The sequence below is a fragment of the Lampetra planeri genome, chromosome 59 (genome assembly GCF_965212315.1).
Source record: "Lampetra planeri chromosome 59, kcLamPlan1.2.h2, whole genome shotgun sequence".
Lineage (NCBI taxonomy): Eukaryota > Metazoa > Chordata > Hyperoartia > Petromyzontiformes > Petromyzontidae > Lampetra > Lampetra planeri.
Window position 1 is genome coordinate 413798 of NC_136165.1, and position 16770 is coordinate 430567.

Sequence of the window (16770 nt, forward strand, 5' to 3'; positions counted from 1 at the left end):
ATTTGCATTTAATGAGGGCAATAAGTATTTGACCCCCTCTCAATCAGAAAGATTTCTGGCTCCCAGGTGCCTTTTATACAGGTAACGAGCTGAGATTAGGAGCACACTCTTAAAGGGAGTGCTCCTAATCTCAGCTTGTTACCTGTATAAAAGACACCTGTTCACAGAAGAAATCAATCAGATTCCAAACTATCCACCAAGGCCAAGACTAAAGAGCTCTCCAAGGATGTCAGGGACAAGATTGTAGATCTACACAAGGCTGGAATGGGCTACAAGACCATCGCCAAGCAGCTTGGCGATGAGGTGACAACAGTTGGTGCGATTATTCGCAAATGGAAGAAACACAAAACAACTGTCAATCTCCCTCGGCCTGGGGCTCCATGCAAGATCTCACCTCGTGGAGGTGAGAACTACACAGGAGGATCTTGTCAATGATCTCAAGGCAGCTGGGACCATAGTCATCAAGAAAACAGTTGGTAACACACTACGCCGTGAAGGACTGAAATCCTGCAGCGCCCGCAAGGTCCCCCTGCTCAAGAAAGCACATATACATGCCCGTCTGAAGTTTGCCAATGAACATCTGAATGATTCAGAGGACAACTGGGTGAAAGTGTTGTGGTCAGATGAGACCAAAATGGAGCTCTTTGGCATCAACTCAATTCGCCGTGTTTGGAGGAGGAATGCTGCCTATGACCCCAAGAACACCATCCCCACCATCAAACATGGAGGTGGAAACATTATTCTTTGGGAGTGTTTTTCTGCTAAGGGGACAGGACAACTTCACCGCATCAAAGGGACGATGGACGGGGCCATTTATCATCAAATCTTGGGTGAGAACCTCCTTCCCTCAGCCAGGGCATTGAAAATGGGTCGTGGATGGGTATTCCAGCATGACAATGACCCAAAACACACGGCCAAGGCAACAAAGGAGTGGCTCAAGAAGAAGCACATTAAGGTCCTGGACTGGCCTAGCCAGCCTCCAGACCTTAATCCCATAGAAAATCTGTGGAGGGAGCTGAAGGTTTGAGTTGCCAAACGTCAGCCTCGAAACCTTAATGACTTGGAGAATTTTTCGATTTAAAGCTTTCGTGACTGCAGGGATTCATATTCTTGGTTCTTTCGGTAAAGTCACGTAGAAGGGAAGTAATAAAATAATAAAAATAAAACATAATAAAACAATTCTCACGACGTTTCGGCCACAACGCAAGCAGCCGTCCTCAGGTGAAAACCAGGTGTGTCGAGGCGACAGCGTCTGAATGAAACAGCACACGTGCTTATAGCATATATAAGCTGGGTTGGAAGGGGGGAAAAGGGCACCTTGACAAAAGAATATGCATATCAAGAGGAATTTAGCATATTTATGGGAAATGCAGGTATGTGATTAGTAATACTTATGCCCGTGCATTATGCAGGATTAGCAGCATCAAAGGGAGGGGATATGGGAAATGCAGGTATGTGAATAGTACTACTTATGTCCGTGCATTATGCAGGATTAGCAGCATCAAAGGGAGGGGATAGGGGTAGCATTAATAAAGGGAAGGAGTGTTAATAGTATGTAGCTGCAGTAACTAAAACCACCACGTAAACAACTAAAGTATAAACTACATAGTATCATCAGTATACTAAATATACTCTACAATAAGCTGAGTTACTAACAGTAAGTAATACATTACACTTCTACGTCGTAAAAAATATATAATATGCTTCCATCTAAACTTTATTCTCTTACATCACACGAGTCTACACCGTACTATATACTGCCATAGACAAACGCAACATTAAATTACATACTGTATTGCTATAAACCACCTTATACATTGTAATATTACACTATGTATTATTCTACCCACCCTAATGTATATCACACTGCTGTATATTGACTATACAATTACGATACTATATATTACTTTGTACATTGTATTAAGCATATACATGTTATACTATTTGTTATTATACACTGTACCATTGACCGTCGTGTGAAAGATACTAAGAGGAAGCAACGAAATATGTCAATGGGTGAGTAGGGGTAGGAAACTTGCAGCGGAGCAAAGAATCCATTCCCTGCGGAGAATACAATGCCAGTGAGTGGAACGCGGTCTGAAAGTCACCGTAAACGTGAACACAATCAGTTAAGATCCGAATGGTTTATTACGTCCTTCCAATGATTGCTAAGCCAGAATCCATCTTCTCGGTTGAAATTGTCTCTGTGTTTGTGTATGTGGATCGCCTCATGAACGAATCTCTCATGGTAGCCAGATGGCTTGCAGAGACCCTCTGTCTTGGAGAAGTCAATATCATGTGAGCCCACTGAATTGTAACAGTGATCTGCCACGGCTGAGGTGTTTGTCCTACCGTGTTTCAAGTCTGCTTTATGTTCACGGATGCGGTCCGAGACATGTCGTTTGGTTTCTCCAATGTAACTGCTACAACAGAGGCAACTTAGTTTGTAGACGCCAGGGTACTGTATGTCTGGAACCACATATTTTACAGACGGGACCAGATCACGGATTTTATGTACTGTGTTGAATCGGACCTGGATCTTGTGTTTTATCAGGATTTTGGAGATCTTTTTTGTGACCCCAGCAATGTAGGGTAAGGTGATGGTCTTGAAAGGCTCCTCAACAGGATCCTTCTTGATGGTTGGAGTGATGGCTTTGCGGATTGTGTAGTCGGAGTAACCATTAGCCTTAAGAGCTTGGCGTACGTGTTTGAGTTCACTGGCAATGTGTTCCTGGTCGGATATGCATTGGGCTCTATGGTATAGAGTCTTGATGAGGGAATTCTTCTGGGATGGATGGTGGTGGGAATCCGGTTTTAGGTAAGCATCCGTATGGGTGGCTTTCCTGTAGACAGTGGCTCATTGAACCATCAGGTCTCCTTTTAATTAGGACATCCAAAAAGGGTAGCTTGCCATCTTTTTCGACTTCCATGGTGAATCTGATGGCTGGGTGTATGGAATTGATGTGGTCGAGAAATTGGTCTAGAGCAGGCCGGCCATGTGGCCAGATGACAAAAGTGTCATCTACGTACCTCTTCCATAAGGTCAGGCGTAGAGTGGCAGTCTGGATGGCGTCAGTCTCAAATTTCTCCATGAACACGTTGGCTACAACCGGAGATAGGGGGGGGGCCCATTGGGGTGCCCTCAGTTTGCTTGTAGAAAGTTCCATTCCAGGTGAAGTATGTATTGGTTAAGCAGTGTCTCACCAGGGGGGGTACCCCAGCGTTCAGTCCTTGATGAACCAAGTCTTCAATGATTGCGATGGTGTCAGGTACAGGAACTTTGGTGAATAAGGAAACCACATCAAAACTGACAAGCAGGTCGTCTGGGGACAGGGAAATCCCCTTGATTGTCGATACCAGGTCAGTAGAGTTTAGTACCGCAGAGGTGGTTTTTCCAGTGAAAGGCCGTAGGATTTCAGACAAAAAACGAGCCAGTTTGTAGGTGGGGGAGTTGATAGTAGAGACAATGGGACGAAGAGGTGTATCTTCTTCATGTATCTTTGGCAAGCCGTATAATCTTGGTGGCCTGGCTGCACAAGGTTTCAACGAGAACTGTTTGGTCTGATCAATGAATGCGGTTGAAGCAGAAATGCTTTTGTTGGTTTTAGAGACGAGGCTGTTGGTGGGGTCTCTTTTTATTTTTGTATAGCTGCCATCGTTGAGTAGTTCTTGAATTTTGTTGTTGTATTCTATTTTGTCCATGATGACAGTGGCATTGCCTTTGTCGGCTGAGAGGATGACAATGTCATCCCTCTTTTTTAATTGAGCTAATTCAAAACGCTCATCTTTGCTGATGTTGCTAGCTGGCATCTTAGCGTTTTTGAGGGTTGCAGCGATTTCAGATCTTGCTACGTCTGCAGCGATGTGACTCAGGCCCTTGAGAGCTACATCTACTCTAGCAATTATATCATTAACTGGTATGTGTCTAGGTGTGACTGCAAAGTTCAGTCCTTTAGCTAAAACGGATTTCAGACCTTCAGAAATAGAACTGTTATTGCGATTAATTACGACTTTATTAACGTCTAGCTTTTCAATGTGTGGGTCCGGTCTCTTGTTTGAGAGGCGGTTGAATTTGGAAATCAAGTTGTCCTTACATTTGGTCGACATAGCGGCAGCTGAAGAGGCAGTCATTTTGTCTACATGTTCCCAATCCGATGTGGACATTGTTGCACTCAAAGATAAGTGTGATTTGTAGAGTGTCTTGTCTAACTGATCTAGATCAGTGCGCGTAAGTCTGATTTTCTCTGAGATAAGAGCTAAGCTAGTTCTAGATAGAATTCGTTTAGCATTATCTCAGAGAAAATCAGACTTACGTGCACCGATCTAGATCAGTTAGACAAGACACTCTACAAATCACACTTATCTTTGAGTGCAACAATGTCCACATAGGATTGGGAATATGTAGACAAAATGACTGCCTCTTCAGCTGCCGCTATGTCGACCAAATGTAAGGACAACTTAATTTCCAAATTCAACCGCCTCTCAAACAAGAGACCGGACCCACACATTGAAAAGTTAGACGTTAACAAAGTCGTAATTAATCGCAGTAACAGTTCTATTTCTGAAGGTCTGAAATCCGTTATAGCTAAAGGACTAAACTTTGCAGTCACACCTAAACACATACCAGTTAATGATATAATTGCTAGAGTAGATGTAGCTCTCAAGGGCCTGAGTCACATCGCTGCAGACGTAGCAAGATCTGAAATCTCTGCAACCCTCAAAAACGCTAAGATGCCAGCTAGCAACATCAGCAAAGATGAGCGTTTTGAATTAGCTCTCAGCCGATAAAGGCAATGCCACTGTCATCATGGACAAAATAGAATACAACAACAAAATTCAAGAACTACTCAACGATGGCAGCTATACAAAAATAAAAAGAGACCCCACCAACAGCCTCGTCTCTAAAACCAACAAAATCATTTCTGCTTCAACCGCATTAATTGATCAGACCAAACAGTTCTCGTTGAAACCTTCTGCAGCCAGGCCACCAAGATTATACGGCTTGCCAAATATACGTAAAGAAGATACACCTCTTCGTCCCATTGTCTCTACTATCAACTCCCCCACCTACAAACTGGCTCGTTTTTCGTCTGAAATCCTACGGCCTTTCACTGGAAAACCCACCTCTGCGGTACTAAACTCTACTGACCTGGTATCGACAATCAAGGGGATTTCCCTGTCCCCAGACGACCTGCTTGTCAGTTTTGATGTGGTTTACTTATTCACCAAAGTTCCTGTACCTGACACCATCGCAATAATTGAAGACTTGGTTCATCAATGACTGAACGCTGGGGTACCCCCCCTGGTGAGACACTGCTTAACCAATACATACTTCACCTGGAATGGAACTTTCTACAAGCAAACTGAGGGCACCCCAATGGGCTCCCCCCTATCTCCGGTTGTAGCCAACGTGTTCATGGAGAAATTTGAGACTGACGCCATCCAGACTGCCACTCTACGCCCGACCTTATGGAAGAGGTACGTAGATGACACTTTTGTCATCTGGCCACATGGCCGGCCTGCTCTAGACCAATTTCTCGACTACATCAATTCCATACACCCAGCCATCAGATTCACCATGGAAGTCGAAAAAGATGGCAAGCTACCCTTTTTGGATGTCCTAATTAAAATGAGACCTGATGGTTCAATGAGCCACTCTGTCTACAGGAAAGCCACCCATACGGATGCTTCCCTAAAACCGGATTCCCACCACCATCCATCCCAGAAGAATTCCCTCATCAAGACTCTATACCATAGAGCCCAATGCATATCCGACCAGGAACACATTGCCAGTGAACTCAAACACGTACGCCAAGCTCTTCAGGCTAATGGTTACTCCGACTACACAATCCGCAAAGCCATCACTCCAACCATCAAGAAGGATCCTGTTGAGGAGCCTTTCAAGACCATCACCTTACCGTACATTGCTGGGGTCACAAAAAAGATCTACAAAATCCTGATAAAACACAAGATCCAGGTCCAAATCAACACAGTACATAAAATCCGTGATCTGGTCCCATCTGTAAAAGATGTGGTTCCAGACATACAGTACCCTGGCGTCTACAAACTAAGTTGCTTCTGTGGTAGCAGTTACATTGGAGAAACCAAACAACATGTCTCGGACCGCATCCGTGAACATAAAGCAGACTTGAAACACGGTAGGACAAACACCTCAGCCGTGGCAGATCACTGTTACAATTCAGTGGGCTCACATGATATTGACTTCTCCAAGACAGAGGTTCTCTGCAAGCCATCTGGCTACCATGAGAGATTCGTTCATGAGGCGATCCACATATACAAACACAGAGACAATTTCAACCGAGAAGATGGATTCTGGCTTAGCAATCATTGGAAGGACGTAATAAACCATTTCGGATCTTAACTGATTGTGTTCACGTTTACGGTGACTTTCAGACCGCGTTCCACTCACTGGCATTGTATTCTCCGCAGGGAATGGATTCTTTGCTCCGCTGCAAGTTTCCCACACTACTCACCCATTGACATATTTTGTTGCTTCCTCTTAGTATCTTTCACACGACGGTCAATGGTACAGTGTATAATAACAAATAGTATAACATTTATATGCTTAATACAATGTACAAAGTAATATATAGTATCGTAATTGTATAGTCAATATACAGCAGTGTGATATACATTAGGGTGGGTAGAATAATACATAGTGTAATATTACAATGTATAAGGTGGTTTATAGCAATACAGTATGTAATTTAATGTTGGGTTTGTCTATGGCAGTATATAGTACGGTGTAGACTCGTGTGATGTAAGAGAATAAAGTTTAGATGGAAGCATATTATATATTTTTTACGACATAGAATTGTAATGTATTACTTACTGTTAGTAACTCAGCTTATTGTAGAGTATATTTAGTATACTGATGATAGTATGTAGTTTATACTTTAGTTGTTTACGTGGTGGTTTTAGTTACTGCAGATACATACTATTAACACTCCTTCCCTTTATAAATGCTACCCCTATCCCCTCCCTTTGATGCTGCTAATCCTGCATAATGCACGGGCATAAGTAGTACTAATCACATACCTGCATTTCCCATAAATATGCTAAATTGCTATTGATATGCATATTTTGTCAAGGCGCCCTTTTCCCCCCTTCCAACCCAGCATATATATGCTCCAAGCACGTGTGCTGTTTCATTCAGGCACTGTCGCCTCGACAGACCTGGTTTTCACCTGAGGACGGCTGCTTAGGTTGTGGCCGAAACGTCGTGAGAATTGGTTTATTATGTTTTATTTTTATTATTTTATTATTTCCCTTCTACGTGACTTTACCGAAAGAACCAAGAAGACTTGGAGAATATCTGCAAAGAGGAGTGGGACAAAATCCCTCCTGAGATTTGTGCAAACCTGGTGGCCAACTACAAGAAACGTCTGACCTCTGTGATTGCCAACAAGGATTTTGCCACCAAGTACTAAGTCATGTTTTGCAGAGGGGTCAAATACTTATTTCCCTCATTAAAATGCAAATCAAGTTATAACATTTTTGACATGCGTTTTTCTGGATTTTGTTGTTGTTATTCTGTCTTTCACTGTTCAAATAAACCTACCATTAAAATTATTGACTGATCATTTCTTTGTCAGTGGGCAAACGTACAAACTCAGCAGGGGATCAAATACTTTTTTCCCTCACTGTAAACCCAAAACCCTATAAACCCCTAACCCTCTGAACCCCCTTTACCCTGAAAACCCTAACCCTCTAAACCTCTAACTCTCGAATCCCCTCAACCCCTGACACTCTCAACACCTAAACCCTATAACCCTCGAAATCCCGAAACCTCTAAACCCCTTATCCCTGAAATAACCCAAAACCTGTGGAATGTGGTGGGGGTGGCATCATGGGGTGGGTGGGTGCAGGGTGTGTGTGGTGTGCGGTGGGTGGTGGGTATTACAGGGGGGTGAATGGGTGCAGGGTGTGTGTGGTGGGTATGGTGATAGTGGTCGTGGTTCACAACGATCCGTGACCACCACCACCACCTCTACTGTGTGGTGGACCGGCCACCACACAGCAGCACGCGTCGGAGGAGTGAACGGATGGTTCTCGCTATGCGGGCCAGACTCCCTCGCTTCCTCTTCTCCTCCTGCATCACCATCACCTGATCCTCTTTCCTTGTCATCTCCTTCTCCACCATCTTCTCCACCAATGTCTCCTCCACCTGCACCACCATCTCCTCCTCCTGCTCCTTCGTCCATACCTCCTCTGTCTCCCCCCTCATCTCTTCTTCCTGCACCATCAGCTCTTCCACCATGGTCTCCTCCTCCTGCACCACCAGCTCCTCCACCAGGGTCTCCTCCTCCTGCACCAACAGCTCCTCCACCAGGGTCTCCTCCTCCTGCACCACCAGCTCCTCCACCAGGGTCTCCTCCTCCTGCACCAACAGCTCCTCCACCAGGGTCTCCTCCTCCTGCACCACCAGCTCCTCCACCAGGGTCTCCTCCTCCTGCACCACCAGCTCCTCCACCAGGGTCTCCTCCTCCTGCACCACCAACGCCTCCACCAGGGTCTCCTCCTCCTGCACCACCAGCTCCTCCACCAGGGTCTCCTCCTCCTGCATCAACAGCTCCTCCACCAGGGTCTCCTCCTCCTGCACCACCAGCTCCTCGACCAGGGTCTCCTCCTCCTGCACCAACAGCTCCTCCACCGGAGTGTCCTCTTCCTCCACAACAACCGTCAGCCATTTAGAGGCCTGGGCAAGCGCGGAGGATGGGGGCAGCGCCGGCTCCGCTCTGTAAAGAGATGCGCACGACACCGTTCCAACTTCCTGCTACAGCAGAGATTGCACTCCCCCCCCCCCCCCCCACCATCGTGCGGAGATAGATTAACCAGGTTAATAACGATGCTGCAGTAACACAGCATACCTTTGCCCATCGTGGGTCTGGTTACAAAATTGGCATTAGTCTTGCGATATCACACTGGATGAAAGGCTACATGGCAAATATATGGCTGCTTCATTATTTGTCCTCACCCAGAAACCAATTATAAAAATACATCCGTATATAACCGAATGTACACGTGGGGTTTGAACTGTACATGTGTTCGTTTGCAGGCGGCAGGGCTGGAACTCAGTCAGAGGGACCTGGGTTTGATGCCCAAACTTGGGCCACTTTCTCCGTGTGGAATGTGGAAAATTACACTGGTCAACACTTTTTCTGGCATAAGGTATTCCAACGGGTTTAAGGTAATTTTGGGGTGCTGATTCCAAATCTGGCTTCAGTTTTTGTCTATCACATCAGGTTTTTGAGATCTCAAATATTGCACTTTCAATAAAAACTGCAGAAGAAAAATATTAAATAAATGTGGATATCTACATAAAATGATATTATAAACACACTATCCTAAAAATACAGCACCATATTTTAACACTAAAGCAGTCACTGACTCGCAACAACTTGCAATCATAAGTGACAGAGTTAATTTCAGATAAAAGCAATGAAAATGGGGTATGCCGATAGCATAAAAATGAGATGTGATCGAGCAAATCTGAGATAAGATTTGGAATCAGCATACTGAAATTAGTCTAAAACAGCTGCAAAAGTCCAGGCCAGAAAAACATGTTTTTTTTGTTGACCAGTGTTATTTAGACTGGATGAAGAGGAATCCGATAAGCTATGAAGCTCTTCTTTCACAGATATGCAGTCGAGGCACAAGGTCAGCAAGTTACAACAACAAACATAAGAAAATGAGTGCAACGTGTAAATATGTAAGAAAGTCACAAAATAATTCAGCATATAAGCACAAAGTACGTAAAATCCTGCCAGTTTTTCAACACTAAATACAAACTTGGGCAAGGCAGCAAAACATCAACAAAAACAGCCCCAGACCTCACCAAGACAACACACAGTCCCTCAATGAAATTGTACATTAAAATGTAACTTTCATTCCTTGGGGTTTGGCATTTTCCTCCACGTAACCGAACCCTGACACACACGCCACACAACCAGTGTTGGATGGACATCCTCGGCAGTGTTAGAAATCGAACCCCCAAATCACTCAATAGGAATCGCATAGCAGCAGTAACAAAAGCAAATTTGTTCTGTACTGCAAACAACTTGGCAGGACTCTAATTAAAAAGAGTCTTGAGACTGAGTGAGGCTCATGCTGGCTAAATCAGGGTAGTAGTAATCAATATAGAGCCGGGTACGGTGTACTGGGGAAACCGCCCCGGGCACCGTGCTTCTGGCGGCCCTGTGCTTCGATGTCACGGTGTCAGACGTAATGTCTTTTTAACACGTAGGCTTTCGTACCAGATTGGCTCACAAATGATGACATCACATTTCTCCACAATTCTCCCCGGCAAAATGTCGTACTCGAATTGTAAATGTGGTGGGTTTACTTTCCAACACACTGGTGTGCTGATCTAGTAACTAATTGTCACATTTTGTTTACATGATTCAGACGCTGTCTCCCCGACAGACCTGATCTTCACCTGAGGACGGCTGCTTGCGTTGTGGCCGAAACGTCGTGAGAATTATTTTAGTATGTTTTATTTGTATTATTTTATTACTTCTCTTCTACGTGACTTTACCGAAAGAACCAAGAAGATGATACACCTTATTAATTGGCTGTGGTGGGTGATGGTGGGTTTAACAACACACGTATATCTACGCGATCTAACCGAAACAAACCTGTATTATTAGTAATACTTCCGGTTTAATTGTGACTTGCCCCGGGCTCCACACCTCCCTATGGACTGTCTTGAATATTTGACAAGCAGATCGTGGCTTACCGTCGCTCAGCAGCTCCAAAACACTGTACACTGCCAGGAGTAGCAGTGGTGGTGGCGTTGCTGGTGGTGCTGGTGGCCGCGGTCCGGAGCCAGCTGTGACCCAGCGCCTGCGCTGGCGTCATGCGACAATCCGGATCCCATCTGTTGAGAGACACACGGGGGTCACACGCGGCGCACATGATGAGGCGTGGTGAGAGCATTGACGTTCCTTCCCTTCTCCCACGAGGTCCAGGAATGCACGGCAGCAGCGGTAGTCGTGGTAGCAGCGGGAATCCTTCAATACGCAGTACTCTAAAAATGCCCTGAGCCTCGCACTGCCGAGTAGAATCTTTAATGAGCCTCCAAAGAGGGCGATCTTAACACCGGTGGTACTGGTCATCGGCAGGTTCACTCAGCTCCACATCTTCCTGGTGATCGAAGGAGAGCGATCGTTGATCACCTTGGTGGGGGAAATCCTCATGGGGAGGGGGGAGGGGGATGATTCTTACCGCAGGCAGGAGCTGACGAAATCAACAAACTCCGGGTCGTGGCTATTGAGTGCCCCATGAAGTGACAAGCTCCCTGGCACCCTTCTCTTGACTGGGCAGAACATCATGCCCACACGATCTGCAGGAGACATGCACAGCAGGAGAGACACACAGTCACCAACCACCACTTTGCCCACCTACCCACTTACCCACCCACCCACTCTCCCACACAGCCATTTACCCACCCACTCACCCAAGGAATTGAAAATACAAAGAGGCCCCCCCCATGGCCACCCCAACAGCTCCAGGCCACACCCTAACACTGAATCCGGTCGGTTGCTCGCCCCACCCTTCAACTCACCAAAGTAGTGCATTCCGTCAGGAGCTGCATCCATCATACATCTTGGAGGCAACCCGAGGATCTGCACATGGTTGAGATAAAGGCAAATGTCACCCGTGTAGGCGCAGCAAACTGTAGGGGCAAGTGCTTTTAGTAGTGAGTAGAAACAGCAGCAACAGCAGCGGCACCTGTTGAGGGCCAGGACTGTGGTAGACACAGAGAGGGGATGGTTGGCCATATTGAAGCAGGTACACACCGCACCAGGTACTCATTTGAGGCTGAGTCGAACTCGGGGATGCCCAGTACCGGTTCAGATAATCCTCACTGATGTTGGCCGTGATTTGGAATCAAACTCGCATTACCGGGTTTGTAGCTGAGCACGCTAACCGCTGCACCACCGCTTCCCCCACACATACAAGACACACACATGTACACACATACAACATACGATGGCTGCCATTCGCCAGGTCACCAAGTACCCAATCGCCCCCCCCCCCTCTCCTTACAACTTTAAGGAAGGGGAGGGGGGAATCACGAGTGGGTGAACGCCCAGTTGGAAATACCTCCATGCAGCACGGGAGGTGGTCGTCGCGGCTGTCCGACTGGAATAATTCCCTGCCGGTCACCAACTCCGCCACCGTGCAGCCCAGTGCCCACATGTCCACTGCACAGGTCAATCTGTAGCCCAGCAATACCTCCGGAGATTGGAATGGCCTGGTCCCACCAGCATACAGAGCTGCACAACAATCACAACAACAACAAATATGTATGTATGTGTGTACTCACTATGTCATGAACAGCATCGTTATCACACACTGTCACATGTACAGACACTAAGAGACTTGCACACACACTGGTACACAGACACACCCACACGCAGAAACTCACACCCAGGTGAGGTTACTCACGTTGACGTTTCACAAAAAAGCTGGTGCCAAAGTCCGTGACCCTGATGGTGCCGGTCACGGTGTCCTTGATTAGAACATTTTCCTAAAGGAAGAGAGGCAGAAGGAATTCACACTCGAAGGTTACGCCAATAGCATTCAGCCAGCAGTGGATCAATCACGTACCACAGTACATACTAAACAGGGGAACTAGGTGAGGCGTAGCGCCGTCGTCAACCTTTAGTCAAGTGCAACATTCCCTGTTTTCTGCGTCAAGACGAGCGATGTTCGTCGAGGCTCATCACATGTAAAGCTCTCTGAAGCACCATCTAAGTAAAAGGGTGCGGCTCTATAGACAACTTATCCTAGTTGCTCACAGCTGTCCGTTAACGAGTTACGAACCAAAAACCACACTCGAGGGCGCAAGGATTTAGTGACGATTTGGGAAGTTTTCCATTCACAGCATGGAAGCCGACAATGGGCACCTGTCAGTTCAAACGCGTGTTTGGCACGTTTTGAAAATCATTCTTTTCAGCTCCGGTTTGTGTTTGCCAAAGTTTGTGGCAACGCTGTGATCTACATTGCTGGTTTTCTCTGTGGCGAGTCCCCCAATAGCGACACGACTCTACACGACAGTTTAATTCATACCGGATCATCACCAGAGGTAACGTGACCCTGTCTCCTTCCAGATAGACGGACAGAGCTAACACATCGACCCTGTGACCAACGTGGGCGGTTTTCTCTATGGTCCGAGTCCCCAATAATGACACAACTCCGGAACAAAGTCGCGCTGAATGCTGTGTCCACTCACTGGCTTGATGTCCGCATGGATGATGCTCCTGGCCTTGGTGTGGCAAAGGAACTTGAGGATGCCCCTGGTGTAAGTTTTCACCATCCCCATGTGCAATTGCCGGAGCCCCGCTTCCTTAATCACATCATGGAGGCTCTCCCTGTGAAAGAGGCAGAAGCAACAACAACAATTACAACAACGACGCAGTGTCAGTGTCATACCCTGCAATACTACGTGGATTATGATAACGACAATATTAATATTCTATTTGCACATTCACGACTAATATGAGTCATAGCTCCGTGTGGGTTTAGGTCATTGGTTTGCTGATAAACCGAATCAGCTAGCACATCTGACCACTTGCTTTCATTGGCTCTGTTTCCGGGTGGTGGAGTTCTCTATTAGGAGATACAAACTCCACGCAGAAAGGCGTCCGTGTTGAGAATCAAACTCAGGGATTTTCACCGAGGGGCACAAGCGTCACCACTGCGCTGCAGCCAACCTGCTGATCGAGTGGAGGCGTGGCTATATAAAAGTGGGCGGTGCTGATTGAGAAAAGAGGAGTGGCCTCTAGTGCACCTGGGGCACATGACAGCTCCACAGTATCGCAATACGAGGTTGGCACGGGAATCCCAGAAGTAACATCTAGCCCCGGTGGTGTGATGTTATCACCCCCCCTGGTGTGGAAGAGATCGGGGCTTTGATCCTGACCCTGACGCATGTATATTCTGAGTTTGCATGTTCGCCCCCTGGTCACGTGGATTTTTCTCCGGGTCCTCTGGTTTTTCCCTCTACATTTAGAAACATGTGTTTAGAGTATTTGGCTGCCATACATTTCCACATCAGCCACTTTTTTGAGCTATAATTTGTAGCCAGGCCGCTTGTGAAAAATAACTAATCGGGCAGTGGGCTTTACCTGCTAAATAAAATAGTTTTTGTTTAGCTAATGAAGTTAACCACGCCAAGGGGGGGGGGGGGTGGGGGCGGTGGGAACACATGGTACGTACTTCAACAGCTCCAGGACAATGCAGTGGTGTCCTCTGAAGTCAAAATATTTCAGGACTTTGACGACGTTGTAGTCCTCATCACTGTCCTTGCCCTGAAGTGCCAGAGCCATCTTGATCTCCATTCTCTGAAATTTATCACGCTTGGAGCTGTGCAGAGAAAATCCACAAATGAATCATGACTTAGACTTGCTTAAGGAATGACCAGAAACAAATTATATTCAGAATTAAATAATTATACGTTCCCCAAGTGTAATGTCATTGTGAGTTCCAGTAGCGCGCTCATGGAAGGTTCCAGAAAGGATAGGGAAGAGGATCAAATAAGCAAGGGATAGAGGGGGGTTTGGGGTGCTGCCTTAACGTAGTGATTCCCTAATGTGTGAATTGAGCCGACTCCGAGCATGGCCCCAGCCACACTCAGGATTTCCAGGAGCTGAGCCAAGCCACGGCTGAGCCACTCGTGTATCTTTATCAGCAGCTGAGTGGCTCAAGCCTGAGCCAAACCACGGCTGAGCTGGAGCTGAGCCTGAGTTTTAGAGACTGAGCCATAGCTGATTCGTGACTGAATGTGGCTCTCACAAAGCAAGGCATTATAACGTGGAACATCATGGGACCTCCTTTGCCAGTATATCTTTGGTACTGGCAAAGGAGGTCCCATGATGTAGCTGCTATAACGCAGAACGCACATGTTATAACACGGAACGCGCCCGTTATGACATGGGACAACCTCATTAAAGCGTGGAACGTGCCTTTTATTGCGTGGAACGTGCCCATTATAACGTGGAAGGCTCCCGTTATAACGCGGACCGCACCCATTATAATCCGGAATGCATCTGTTCTAATGCAAGAAAGTGCCCATTATAACGTGGAATGTGCCCGCTATGAAACTGCACGGCTGAGCGGTATGATACAGTAGGCGGAATGCGGAATGATAACGTGACGTGACAGCATACCCTCCATTATTGGTATCTTCATATCACTGTGTGCGTGTATTATATCTTGCAAAACTTTATCGTTACATTATATATGGGGATATTATGTTTGCTTAATGTGCTTTCCCTTAACGCGGCACTTTTCAGGAATGCATCTACCAGGTGAAATGAAGAATTTATGTAATGTAAGAGTGAGCTGATCCAGAACAGGAGGAGAACATACAAACTCCACGCAGGAGGGCACCCGAGTCAGGAGTCGAACCGGGGACCCTCTGTGAGGCACGAGTTGTCACCACCTCATCACACGGCCGCCCACAGCAAAGGACTGAACAACAACGTCGTCCTTGTGACAACACCGCTCTGAATTCTTACCTCAATGGTGATACCAAGATCTTCACGGCCACCAGGGTGTTCCTCATGTGGTCAAGGCACCGGATCACCTGGCCTTGACCTCCGTACCCAATCTTCTTCAGCACCTCATAGCGGTAGTGGAGGTGCTCATGCTGGACCTGCACCAAATTACAATCATTTAGACTGACTATATTTTACGAAATAATTGTTTTATTAAGTGTTTGGTTTTCTTAAATCTGTAATTGTGGAATGCTCTGATGTCTGCTGGCTGAGACACCCTTAAAAAAAGCTCATTAGCTCAATGGGCTTAGCTTGTAAAATAAACTTGATTGTGAAGTGTGTGGGAGAGTGCATGTGTGCTGTCTCTGGTTGGTTGGTACTTCAGGTGCAATGACAAGAAGCCACGAACCTCGCGACCGCTGCGCCTGTGACAGCCCCCACGGCGTGGGGGCTTTGTGGCGAGTCTCACCGGAATGTAATGATGTTCGTGGTCGTCGTATCCATCGTTGTTTGGTCCCCGGGATCTGTTGCGGAGCGCAAAGTACCATACTTCCTGTATGGCGACAAGCTCCAGCTTCTCCCGGTGGGTCATTTGAGAGCCAAAGAGAGCCAGGATTGCTGCAGGCAAGAGAATAATAACAACAGCTGTCGGTGATCATTTGTTTAGATTCCTTTTCAGGAGGTTCCTGCAGATTTATAGAGAATGGGGGTGACGCTGCTGCCATTACGTCTGCTGTGTGATGCCAATTTGAGGAGTTTGCAGGGGATTTGGATGTTTTGGCCAATACCAGTTATGTCTGTATGTTGAACTTATTTTGCACCGTGCTTCGGCAACCCTGCTAATCAGAAGTGAGGGGGAAGGACAATAAACTAAAAAGTTCGCAAAAATTATAGATTTAAAAGAACATCGCTCCAGTGGCTTCCTAATGTCAGAAGAGCATTCCAGATGACTGCAGAAGCACATCTGAAAACGTGCGATGCAGTGACCATCTTCGTTCGATGTCCAGCTATATGCAGCTTTGATGACGTCTTAGGTTGCTTGGATTTGACAACGGGGTTAATGAATTAGATAAATATAACACAGATATGCCAAGGATTTTATGAAATAAAAGCTTTTACCCTTTCTGGCACAAAAACAGGTGTTAATATGTTCAAACACCAAATAGATACCTTTTGCAAGGCATCAAGTCTGCATTTACCACACATACTTGTGGAAAAATATGCAAACAAACATGCTCCGATA

At 46.3% G+C, this 16770-nt stretch overlaps 1 long non-coding RNA gene across 1 annotated transcript in view; it reads left to right on the forward strand.

Annotated features, from left to right (window-relative positions):
- Positions 1 to 15858, forward strand: part of LOC144736172 (uncharacterized) — a 29754-nt gene extending 13896 nt beyond the window's left edge. Inside the window, exon 3 of the long non-coding RNA XR_013588720.1 lies at positions 15324 to 15858. This is a non-coding gene — a long non-coding RNA (uncharacterized LOC144736172). The remainder of the gene's footprint in view (positions 1 to 15323) is intronic.
- Positions 15859 to 16770: the final 912 nt, after the last annotated feature.